This window comes from Octopus sinensis, linkage group LG9, assembly GCF_006345805.1.
Source record: "Octopus sinensis linkage group LG9, ASM634580v1, whole genome shotgun sequence".
Classification (NCBI taxonomy): domain Eukaryota; kingdom Metazoa; phylum Mollusca; class Cephalopoda; order Octopoda; family Octopodidae; genus Octopus; species Octopus sinensis.
This window is the reverse complement of record NC_043005.1, coordinates 78910469-78925111: the sequence shown is the minus strand read 5'-3', so window position 1 is coordinate 78925111 and position 14643 is coordinate 78910469.

The following is a 14643-nucleotide window of genomic DNA, read 5'->3' as shown; positions in this document are numbered from 1 at the left end:
ACATATATATATATATATATATAGAGAGAGAGAGAGAGAGAGAGAGAGAGAGAGAGAGAATTAAGGGACAGACACACCATAAAGTAATTCAATTAATAATGAAAGATATTATCTATAGTAAAATATAAATTTAAATATATTATTATTAATATAGTACTAAAAAATTCTATACTAAATAATACAAATTAAAAATATACACATTAAAACGACGACGCGTGTTTCATGACGATGTATTCAAATCGACCATATCAAATCGATAATCTCAAAAATTAATATTTCTTCGATCCAACGATACATAGCCACTCTTCAGGTCTCAATAACATATAAAATAAATTTACCATATAAAGACGTTATGAGTAAATTGAGTTTGTTTTCTCCTGTTGCCTTGGAATTTTATATTCCCTACTAATAATAATAATATATATATATATATATATATATTATATATATAGTAAAGTTTATTTGCAAACAGAATGTGGTAATCCTATAAAGGACGATGCTACTGTTGCTTAAGCCCCAGAAAAACGACAGTAACGGTGTCTTTTATAGGACAACCACATTCTGTTGACTTATAAACTTCTCTATTCAGTACTGTTACTATTTAAAACAAGTTGTTTTTTCCCCTGTGTGTGTGTGTGTTGTGTGTGTGTGTGTGTCTGTGTCTGTGTGTGTGTTCTCTGTGTGTGGTGTGTGTGTGTGTATGTATGTGTACATACACGTTAACTTGCAAACAATTTCCGTGTACTAAATTACTGCACATGACATTGGTCTGCCCGGAGAAATGAATAGAGAGTTGCCTCAAGCGCCGCACAGTGGAACTAGATACAAAACGATGCGATTGCAATGCGAACGTCTTAACAGCAGAGCTATGCCTGCGCCTATTAAATGTGTAGTGACTGTTCTTTATGATGCTGAATGCGATGCAATTAGCATGATTAATGATAAACGTCGCCCTTTTCAAGCCTAGCCAGATTCATGAGCCCGGTTTCCCGGTTTCTGTGGCGTATGTGTTCCCCCAGCTGGACGGGACGCCACTCTATCGCAGCGTTACTCAAGAAACAGTAAGAGAGAGTAAGAGAAAGTTGTGGCGAAAGAGTAAAACAGAGGTCGCCACCACCACATGCCGGAGCATCGTGGAGCTTTTAGGTGTTTTCGCTCAATAAACACACACAACGCCCGGTCTGGAAATGGAAACCGCTATCCTCCGACCGCGTGTCCGCTGCCCTAACCACTGGGCTATTGCGCCTCCACAATTAGCATGATTAGGTTAAGGAAAAATGTCGACGTAAACTTTCATGGAAACAGTGAAGGTTTTTCTTTATTTCGTTTGGTGAATCTGGAGAAAAAGTCAGATCCAAATACCATTGGAGGCCCAATGGGACTAGTGTGAGTGATCAGATTAATGTTTCGTTTAATATGGCAACATCTGTGGGAAAGACATGAGCAAGAAGAAGATACCCGGAACTGGACGCACCAAGGGTGCCAAAGGATCGAGGGATCGAGATATTGAAGGATCGAGAGATCTAAAGACGAGTGGGTCCGATGTGCCTGAGCGAAAGCAAGCCCCGTAAGGGTGAGGATGCTATCGCTGGTTCCAGGTTTTGTGTAGTTAGCCGCATCGAGAGAGAAGTTTACGGTGGATTGAAGTGTGGTATAATATCCATGCGAGCGGGCATGCTTGCAGGAAGAGTCTGAGGAATAACAAAACCTGTAAGAAACGAAACTGCGCCCTGGAACAGACCATACTTGACAGAGTGTGGGTCACAAATAGAGGGAATGATAGAGAGAAGGGAGAGAGAAAGAGCGAGAGAATGGGGGGAGAGATACGATGACTTGTTAATAGTCAAGTATACGTCATCTTTCTACTGTAGTCGAGTGCAATTTTATTACGCAGGGGCAACATATGACTGATCTATTTGTGTCAACGATTAATATTTTATAATTTGAATAATGATCAAACGGATTTGTACCTCAGACTTTAGTACATACAGCGTTTGGCAGGCAGTAGGTCAGTCACGACTAGATGTGCGAACAAAATCAGTTACGATATATATATATATATATATATATATATATATATATATACAGAGGTAGATAGATAGATTGATAGATAGATAGATAGATAGCTAGCTAGATAGATAGATAGATAGATAATAGATAGATATGAGCATGTGTATGGTGCTGGGATATATCCATGTGGCATATGTCGGATGCGTGTCAGCTGCCGTTGTCATGGTTCAGCAAGCGCTATCAGTCGAGTGGTGTCATTGTGTTGTGCTGTTCATAACGACATTATCCTTGTAGTCATACGTGTATATATGCACACACACACACACACACACACGCACGCACACACACACACACACATATATATATATATATATATATATATATATATATATATAGCGCGTTTTAACTTAGTGTTCAGTCTATGTACTGCCGCCATGCTGGGCCACCGCATTGAAGTAGCCTTAATCAATCATCAAATACATGTATGCATATATATATATATATATATATATATATATATATATATATATATATAACTGTATATATCCTGTGTTATTGATATGTGTACTTATGGGCGAATGTGCGCAAGCATGTCTGTATCTGTGTGTGCGTGTGTTTTCTCTCATGAATAACATTTTTATATATAGCTTATTAGTTTCAGACGTAAATGCAAAAATTGTGTGAAAAGATGCTCGTTTGGGGAGAGTAAGAAAAACGACGCTGCCTTAAATCTCTATGGTACGTAGGACAATATATAAAGTTTCATACGTGAAATGCTATTACGACATATTACGACATATGTGCGTGTGCGCGTGAGTGTATACATACATCTATAGATAGCCTAACGTATTCAACGCCATTTTGTCATTCATTCTTGCTGATGAAGGCAGAATTATGGCCGCCATTAGCCCTGTGTTTCACCAGCAGACGTGAAATGACAAACTGAGTGCATTGCGTTCCAAGTCTAATTAATATGATGATAATTAACCTTAACATCCGTTATTTAATCTACGATCTCTCAAATTCAAAAATCAATACGTGTGTCATATTGTTTCTTCATTTGCATTGTGAGGTGAGCATAAATATCTTTCTTTTACACTTGCTCCAATGATCTTGCACAATATCACTCTGTCTCATTCTCTCTGCACGTGGCAAGCTTAATAATTGTTGAGATACATTTTCAATGCATGAAACCAATGGTAGCTTCTTTGGCCTACACTCCCTTTCTTTCTTTCTCTCTCCCTCTCTCACAGACACTCACACTCTCTCTGTCTCTCTTTCTCACACACATACACACATTGTAATGAATGTCGAAAGAACAGGGATTAGATAATGACTATCATTAGCTTACAGCTGTTTCGGCTATAAGCTACATTATACTCAGAATTAAGTGTTTGTATTGTACGATATTTTAAAGTTCCTCGGAACCATTCAAAATGAAATGTATATTTATTGTTTAGTGCATGCTTGTGGCATTTAAATAGATTCATTCCAAATACAAAGCATTTAAATGCTTTCTGCAATAAACACACTCCATTTCAATGTCCCGGAAGGAGCTATAAGATGCTCTAAGTACAACGCTTTCTATAGAAGAAACAGAAGAAGATAGAAAGAAATTCCAGTGTGGGGAATAACAGTAAATATTAAAAAGGAAAATGTACTGAAGAAATATATTTATGAAGCAAAATGTCGACATAGCCAACCAGTTTCGCGGACCTTCCATACATATTTCCCTTATACCATATTCATTCACAAGGATGGGTGCGAATACATGGCAGAAAATACTTGCCCAAGGTGCCGCACAGTATGGCTGAAGCCAAAACGTTTAGTTGTAAAGCAAGCTTGGTAACCACACAGCCATGACTTCGCTTATTCTATTTAACTACCATTTCATTTTATTTTTTTAAGTTTTCCTTTTTTTTTCTTTTCTTTTTTAGTTCATAAATTTAATGCAATCATGTTCAGAGAACAGCCATGTATTTCATTGGTAAATGTGTTTATTATTGTTTGTTAAGCCATTTATTTGGCAACTAGCTAAAATGTCTGCTTTTTAACGAAATAACAGAATCAAGCATGGCGATTCAACACGAGAGCCGCTGTCCAAATAGCAAAGATAATATGGAAAAATGATGGCCGTGTGATTGTTGTTTGTTGGCCATGTTAGGCTGTAGAGAGATCAATGCAGACAACAGCTATGGAAGCTTTCAATATATCATCATCATCATCATCGTTGTTGTCATCGTCGTCGTCGTGTTCGTTGTGGTTATCATTACCATTATTATCATCGTTCAGGCAGTCGCCGTCGCCTTCAACATCAACGACGTCGTCATCATCACCATCACCACAAATACTACTATTATCATCATCATTATCATCATCACTACCATCATCATCATCATCATCGTCATCATCACCACCACCACCACAACCGCCGCCACAATCATATCATCTTGATCATCATCATCATTGCCGTGTGCGTCATCACCATCACCATCAATATATGGAGTAGTAATAGTAGCAGCAGCGACGGTAGTAGTAGTAGTAGTAGTAGTAGTAGTAGCAGTAGCGGTAGTGGTGGTAGTAGTAGTAGTAGTAGTGGTGGTGCTTTGTTTTACGATGCAGTTTTTGGTCAGTTGTTTTGGTGGTGGTGGTGGTGGTGGTGGTGGTGGTAGTGGTAGTGGTGGTGGTGGTGGTGGCAGCGGCGGCAGTGGTCATAGCGTTAATACACGATGCTGCTGCTGTTGCTGCCGCTGCTGCTGATTATGGCAGCATGTGATGCTGCTAGTGCTGCTGATGATGTTGGTATTATCCGTGCTGTTGTGGCTATTGTATTTCTAGTAGTAGTAGTAGTAGTAGTTGTAGTAGGTTTTTGTTGTTGTTCATTCGGCTATTGTTATTTGTAAAGAGAGTTGTATTGGCTGCTGCTTTTGCCGCTATTGGGCAGCATTGGTGACTGACTTTGCACACACACACACAGTAATATGCACTCAAACACATGCACAGAATCACCCACTCATGCAAGCACACAGCCATTCATAAATGCACACAATAGATACACTTGTACACACACAAAATGTCACGCAATGTCACACTTCAAATGCATATTCCCACCCACATATTGTGTATGTACGTGTATGTGTGTATGTATATATATATATATTATATATATATATATATTATATATATATATCCATGTATGTGAGTGTGTAGGGATATGTGTGTTTGTGGGTAAACGTATATATATATATATATATATATACGTGTGTGTGTATGTATGTATGTATACACATCTTCAGAACACTCACACACATTCAATAGATATATAGATTTATACACATACATACGAACACCAAACAACCATACATATACACACACACACGCACGTACACAGAGATGCATATACGCATATACACATACACAGACACGCATACACAGACACACACATACAAACACGCGTACATTCACATCGAATTATATACACACCCACATACGAATGCACAGACACTTATACATACACACATACATCATACATACATACATACATACATACATAATACAAACATACATACATACATACTATTATACATACATCATACATACATACATACATACATACATACATACACGCATGCATACGCACATACACATACACCAACGGAGACACACAGAGTTTAAGAGAGAGAGAGGGGAGGGGAAAGAGAGAGAAAGAGAAATGCACAGAGACGAACAGGGATGCACAGAGATGCATACGTATCACATACACGCACGCAGACACGCGTACACGTACAACAATGGCCACTTTTTGTTTGTTCGTAGCATTTATTTAGACAAAACGCTGAAAAGATGTTCACCATTTTCGACATTGATATTGCCAGTCCATCAAAAGGTGTTCAGCGTGCTGGAGAATACAAGCTTATTATTGCATTTTACCAGCCATTGTGCTCGCGTTGTTTCTACATCAATACAGTTAATACGCATTTCCATACCCTTACACAACTTGTGAATGCACATGGAAAGATTTTTCCGGAACATATAATGGTATATCTACTTCGTTTGAAAATTGTTAATTCATAACACCCCTACACAGATGTGTATATACAAAGACATACGTACATACATACATACATACATACATACATACATACATACATATGTATATATATATATATATGTGTGTATGTATGTATGTATGTATGTATGTATGTATGTCTTGTATATACACATTGTATATATACATATATATCTATACACACACATACACACAACACACATATATATATATACGTACATACATGCATATATATATATATACGTACATACATGCATATATATATACGTACATACATGCATACATATATATATATACGTACATACATGCATACATATATATATATACGTACATACATGCATACATATATATATATATATATATATATATATACGTACATACATGCATACATATATATATATATATACGTACATACATGCATACATATATATATATATACGTACATACATGCATACATATATATATATATATACGTACATACATGCATACATATATATATATATATATACGTACATACATGCATACATATATATATATATATACGTACATACATGCATACATATATTATATATACGTACATACATGCATACATATAATCTATAATACGTACATACATGCATACAATATATACTATATATATACGTAAATAATGCATACATATATATATATATATACGTACATACATGCATACATATATATATATATATGTATACGCACATGCATACATACATACATACATATGTACATGCATACACATAGCTAAGTGTGCGTTCACACGCACCCACGCATGCACATATGCTCACATGCATGTATGCACATTAAATTCGTTGCGTACGAACGTGCACCGATTTTGACTTGAGTGATATACAACTGCATCTGTGTATGTGTTTATGTGGTTTTATGCTTGCATGCGTATGTGCTTATATATGTGTGTGTGTGTGTGTGTGTGTGTGTGTGTGTGTGTGTGTGTGCATGTGTGAGTGGGCGCTCGTATGTATGTATATATGTTTGCATGTATGTATATATATGTATATATATATATATAAGTATACACACACACACACATATATATATATATATACACACATACGTAGAGAGAGAGAGAGGAAGTAGGAAATGAGAGATAGAGAAATAGATAAACATACATACGTATATACGCTTACATCAAACTGCATGTATATATATGTTTATATAAATGCATACACATGCATAAACATACATACACACACGTGTGTGTGTATAAATACACAGCCATATATTTATAAATATGTATGCATATCCATCTCAATATATCTATATAATATTATGTATAGAGAGAAGAAAGAGAGAGCGAGCGAACGAAAATGAGAGAGAGAGACAGAGAAAGAGAGAGAGGAGCGAGAAAGAGAGAGAGGAGCGAGAAAGAGAGAGAGGAGCGAGAAAGAGAGAGAGGAGCGAGAAAGAGAGAGAGGAGCGAGAAAGAGAGAGAGGAGCGAGAAAGAGAGAGAGGAGCGAGAAAGAGAGGGAGAGAGGCTAATAGATTCAGATAAAGCTTCTTAAGTACATATATATCTTTGTATTTCCGTTAACATCATATAAAGTGATGTGAATTATATAAAAATGCCATAGTTTCCGCACATATTAAAGAAAGAAATTTTCGTTTGTATATTTCAAAGATTCAACCATACCAGTTCTGTTTAAGATAGAAATAAAATCGATTTAACGGGACCATATCGAACGGATATTTGAATATATTTTACATTGTGGCAATCTTTGTGCACGAAAGAGAACCTTTTTGTCCAATGATCACATGACTATAAATGATGGCTTTGCAGTGCTTTTATTTCAGCTTCTATTTCTCTATAATCTGCAGGTAAGGGCTTCCGTTTTGAACAATATGTACATCTCTAGTACTTGAGGCTTTCATCTCATTTTACTTGTTTCAGTCAGTGGACTACGGTCATGCTGGAGCACCGCCTTAGAAGGTTTTACTAGAAAAAAATCAACATCAGTACTTAAATATATTTTTTAAAATTTGGTACTCATTCAATCGCTCCTTTGGCCAAACTGCTAAGTCACGGAACGAATACAGACACAAAGACAAATTCATACATACATATATACGCGTGCGTGTGTGAGTGCTCCAGCATGGTCACAGCCTTAAGGCTGAAACATGTAACAGAATAAAAGAATACATAAATTGAGGGAATAATTATAGCCCAGGCTATACTCTCTTTAGTACTTCATATAAGAATCCGTTAATCAAAATATTCAGTTAGCAGAATATATATAGCACTGTGGTAACGAGCTTAATTCCCAACCACATGGTTGCAGGCTCGATCCCACTGCGTGGCACCTTGGACAAGTGTCTTCTACTATAGCCTTAGGCCGACCAAAGCCTTGTGAGTGCATTTGGTAGATGGAAACTGAAAGAAGTCCGTCGTATATATATGTTTGTTGTCTCCGTTTGTCCCCCCACCACCACCACCACCATCACTTGACAACCGATGTTGGTGTGTTTACGTAATTTAGTGGTTCAGCGGAAGAGACAGAGAAAGTACTAAGCTTACAAAAAAGTTTTAGGGTCAATTTGTTCGACTAAAGGCGGCGCTCCAGAATGGCCGCAGTTAAATGACTAAAACAAATAAAAGAAGACACACACACACCACACACATTATATATATATATATATATATTATATATATATATATATATATATATATATATATATATATATATAAAATCATAACAAAAATGGAACAAGAACGTAACAGGCGACAACAAAACATTCGGACAGTAGGTGGTACAAAAAAGGACAGGAAAAAACACGGACGGGTCATTCGGAGATTTCAATTTTCAGTCGAGTAGCAGATCGACTTTGTAGTTTCGGACGTAACAAATCCACTCACGGAGCATTGACCAGTCTACTCCATAGTAGAAGACACTTGTTACAGTGATACTCTAAAACTGAACGCAAAACCACGTGGTTGCATAATAAACTTCTTAGCTTCACAGAGCTGTCTGTGTCTTGATAACTTTCTTCAAGCGATCTAACTAAACTCATCTCACATTATCTGGTTGGGTAATATCTTAACCATCTCACAACTGCGAGTCACAGATGCAAATATAAAACACGCTCGTTGGTTGGATTTGAACTCAGGATGCCAAGCCAATGAAGCACTCGTTAATCAACAGAGTTCATACAACGAAGTGTCCATTGATACGTAGGTAAGAGACATGTTGAAAGTTGTATATTATATTTTAGTGACACAGAACAATGCCGATAAGGATGTAGACATATAAGAACCAGGTCAATCGGAGAATTTGAAACCTTCAAAGAAAATTAAAGAAAAAAATTGCATATTAGTTAATATCATTTCCGTTGTTTAAAGCCGGCGAGATCGTTAGCACGTCGGTCAAAATGCTTAACGGGATTTCTTTATGTCTCTTTATGTTCTGAGTTCAAAATCCCGCTGAAGTGAAATCAAATTTGCTTTCACTTCGGGGTCGATAAAATAAAATATCTGTCAAGTACAGAGGTTGGTGTAATCGACTTGCCCCTCCCTTCAGAACTACGGACCTTAAATCTTGCAATGGACTGGCGTCCCGATCAAGAAGATCATTATGATACTGGTCATTTATACGTCATGGAAACCAAATAAGCGGCCTTGTGATCCCAAAGGGCTAAAAAAAGAAAACAGAAAAGCAAGATAAAATTCATCCTGCTTATGTTTCTAGCAGAATCGTTAGGAAGTTAGACTAAATGTTTACCTGCATTTCATCCAAGTTCTTACGATCTCAGTTCAAATTCCGCCAAGGTCAACCTTACCTGCATTCCTTCGAGATCGACAAGGTAAAATATTAGTGAAATACAAGATCTGATATAATCGACTTGCTCTTAAACATAAGAATTGCTGGCCTTAAACCTTACAACAGACCAGTATTTCATTCAAGAGAACTGTTGTGACCGATCTTATGAGTCTTAAAGTTCACGAAAATATTTTTTTTAAATTTCAGGCCGCTTATATTTCTAGCTCGAATCTCAAACCGGGCGATGTATGTGTTTATGAGCGAAACATCTAAGCTCTACGCGGCCCCGGCAGAAGGTAATGGCAAACTTCTGCTGACTCTTTCGCCACAACTTTCTCTCACATTTTCCTCCAGCATCTTGCAGCTCATCTGCGACGGACCGGCGTCTCGTCCAGGTGGGGAACCTATACACCAAGGAAACCGGGAAACCGGCCCTGATGAGCCAGGCGTGGCTCGAGAAGGAGCAAAACAAAGTATTTCTAGCAGAACGGCTGGTACTTTGGACTAAATGCTTGACGGTATCTCTTCCTGTTCTTTATATTAAAGATAGAATCTGTCAAGGTCAACTTTGTCTTTCATCTTTTCGAGGTCGATAAAATACAGTCAAGATCACGTATTGAGGTCGATGTAAGAGACTTGTTTCGTTCCACAAAATTGCTGGCCTAAAAGTCTGCAACGGAAACGGCATCCCTTTTAGGGAAAAGGCTGTGATCTCAGTCGCTTGTAGGTCATGGAAAACCAGGGTGAACAACAGCCTTAATGTGAAGGCGCGTGGCTTAGTTATTGGGGATTTCGGTTCACGATGGTTATGTCGTAAGTTCGATTCGCGGTGGCGCGTTGTGTTCTTGAGCAAGACAGTTTATATCACCTTGCTCTAGTTCACCCAGTCGACAAAAAGGAATTATACCTGTAATTCAAAGGGTCGGCCTTGTCACATTCTCATTCACGCTGAATCTTTGTGAGAACCACGTTAAGTTCACGCGTCTCTGTGGAGTGCTCAGTCACTTAGAAGTTAATTTCACGAGCAGGCTGTTCTATTCCTTGAATCAACTGGAACCCACGTCGTCGTAAATCTATGGAGTGCCAGATACCAGCCTTATGAGTCCTAGGGTTATAAATAATAAATAAATAAAAATTCCGGCTGCATATACTTTTCAGCAGCGTTCACATATCTTATTTAATTTCAGTTTTATTAATTAAACTGCTGGAAATTATATAACTCATTCTATATCACAACGCAATTGTGACAGCTGAAAACGAAGCGACAAATGTATTATGGCGTACTCGAAGTATTTCGCCCCTCCATTTCATTAATTATCTTTCTTTGCAGAATTCGTGTGTGTTATTTTTATGTTGTTATTGTTTCACCGTATTTGATGTATATCAGCAATAGCCGAGTAATTATTGAATTTTGTTCACACCTCAGTTAATGGCTAATTGAGTGTTTTCAATAACTATGTATGAAATGTATTTATTTAGTGAAGCACAGACACAGCATATTTGAGATTAAATTTGTAAATAGAATAACAATGGTTTGCTTAATAATCATATGCGTAGACTTGCTGTGGAAGGAGAACCTCGTCGTGGTTAAACGACAGAAATTTCAGCACCTAGGGAGAAAGATCGATTTGACTTTTGATCCCGATTACTCAACGATTTGATCCCTATCACTCAACCTACTTTTGGCAGGCCTCTGTATTACCCGTGGGATACATTTTTGCAGTGCAATAATAAAAATGTGTTTAATAAACATACGACGGAATATCAGTTTAGAAATTTAATGATATATGTATTAACACTGGACAATGCATATTCTCATAGATTATGCTATAAAATCTCTATTAGCTTTACGATATCCAACTATATCTTATACCGAGCATGATCGAACCAGAGAGTCAATGTTAGAGCCTTTACACGGTAATTGGTTTTACTAGCAATGACAGTCAAGTTTCCATGTAATTACACCATCTTATTTAAAAAGAAACAACACTTTAGTTATTGTAGTATTGGATATTATAGCATGTAAAAAAAACCAAAGATCTGAGGGCAACGGCCTGAACGCTCTTTGATTATAGATCTGTTCAATTAGCACCTACTTCAGGCTACACCAGAAATACATCAAGGAGTGGCTGTGTGGTAAGTGGTTTGCTTAGCAACCACATGGTTCCGGGTTCAGTCCCACTGCGTGGCACCTTGGGCAAGTGTCTTCTACTATAGCATCGAACAGACCAAAGCCTTGTAAGTGGATTTGGTAGGCGGAAACTGAAAGAAGCCCGTCGTACGCACGCACACACACACACACACACACACACACACACACACACATATATATATATATATGTACGTGTGTGTATATGTCTGTGTTTGCCCCCCTCCCAACATCGCTTGACAACCGATGCTGGTGCGTTTACGTCCCCGTAACTTAGTGGTTCGGCAAAAGAGACTGATAGAATAAGTACTAGACTTACAAAGAATAAGCCCTGGGTCGACTTGCTCGACTAACGGCGGTGCTCCTGCATGGCCACAGTCAAATGACTGAAACAAGTAAAAGAGTAACAGCAACCGACCGTAGACGAGAGCAGCTAGTAGCAAAATATTTCGGGCAGTCTTTTATAAATAGGTTCTTAAATAGTCAATTGTTATTGCAACTGCTTCTAGGATTGTAAATGACCAAGACGGTGAAATAGTAGCAAACAAACCGAGTCACCGGTAATACATTTTCACCCTGGACCGTCCTTTGTCTAGATCCATGAAACTTAAGTACCAAAACACAATTTGATTTTTTAAGTATTAAGTTGATACTACAGTTCTATCTTTCAATCGTTTCAAGTTGCAAAAACTGAAAAAATAAGGACCGTTTCTATGGATCCTTAGGATTGGAGGAAAGAATAAAATGATCTTTGAAATATGACGAAACTATTAAATTGCAGTATCTAGGAAGGGCTGCATGTATTTCTTTTTATTCACTCACAGAGAGGCATGGATAGCGCTAGTCTTCTGCCATGTCCACTCGCTTACATTCCACTCACATCTCTTCGTATTAAATTTTATTCAATCCACCAAACCTTCCATTAGACCCTATTACCGATAATTTCTTGCCAGAGCATCGACATTCTCGAATATTATCAACCTGACCCTTTTGTTCATGCAGTCGTAAATTCGGTTGGTTTAAACAGAGAACTGATCTTCAACGGCATGGGAATGCTAAGCATACAGTCCTTTCATCCAGGCCAAACAAATGATAAAATACCTAATTTACGGAAACAGAGCGTAAGTCAGAAGTGAAAGAAATTCAAGCATTTCAAAGCCTCACTGTGAGGTTGAATAAAAATGTAAGCAAATCTTTCCTATGCGACTGATGCGCAGAAAAAAAGACGGAGGGGATTTCCCAACGGGAGTCTCTAGCCATCTCTCTCTCTCTCTCTCTCTCCCTCCCTTTCTCTCTCTCACTATCTCTCTCTTTCTCTCTCTCTCTCTCTCTCTCTCTCTCTCTCTCTCTCTCTCACACATATATATATATATATATACATGTGTATGTGTGTGTGTGTGTGGCTATGTGGTTAAGAAGCTTAGTTTGTAACTATGTAGTTCCCGGGTTCAGTCAACTGCACAGTACCTGAAGAAAGTGTTTTCTACTTTGGCCCCAGGCCGGCCACCACCTTGTGAATGAATATGGTAGATGGAAACTGCAGGGGAGTCCGTTGTACATATGAATATATTTACGTGTTAATATGTCTTTCTGTTTGTGCTTGTCCTCCCAGCGCTTGATGATCGGTGTTGATTATTTTGCGTGCTCATAACTTAGCAGCTTGGCAAAAAGATACGAATTAATACCAAGATTATAAGAGATTAGTACTGTGGTTGATCTGTTCGACTGATCCCTTTAAATCGGTGTTTCATCCAGCGTGGCTGCAGTCCAATGACTAAAACTAGTAAAAGAAAGATCAAAGATACATAAATATTTACGTATATACTTCCATATATTCATACAGCGTAGGCTTATGTACGTGAAGGCGCATGGCTCAGTGGTTAGACCAACGGACTCACAATCATGAGGTAGTGAGTTCGATTTTCAGACCGAGTTGCGTGTTGTGTTCTTAAGCAAGGCACTTTATTTCACGTTCACTCAGCTGTAAAAATGAGTTGTGACGTCACAGGTGCCAAGCTGTAACGGCCTTTGCCTTTCCCTTGGATGACATCGGTGGCGTGAAGAGGGGAGGCTGGTATGCATGGGCAACTGCTGGTCTTCCTTCAACAACCTTGTCCGGATTTGTGCCTCTCATGGGAACTTTCTAGGCGCAATATCATGATCATTCATGACCGAGGGGAATCTTTACCCTAGGCATATGTACGTTTGCATATTGTTAATGATGTTGTTCTTTCTCTTGACATCATTGTCGTTCCTGTTCTACCCAGATATTTTATGATCCAACATGAATAAACTATTACCAACAGTATTCTGGTCGTGACTGCTGTCTTTCTTTATTCTTTTCTGTCTAGGCTGAGTGTAAGCGACGACAATGAGTTTGACTTTGTCTTTTATCCTCTTAGATTTAATAAATTAATCATTTACGACAAAGCATGTCTAGCATATTGTGCAAGACGGGAATATTTCGTTTAATTTGGTGACAACCATCTGGCTGTTTCAGAGCTGTGTGACTAGTTACATGCATCACCGTCTTTTTGTATTTTTAGCTGCTATTTATTTTATGGACAAAAGATTACGAAAATAATAAAAAGGTATTCTAAACCAACGTTGGTGTGGTTTTCAGCTA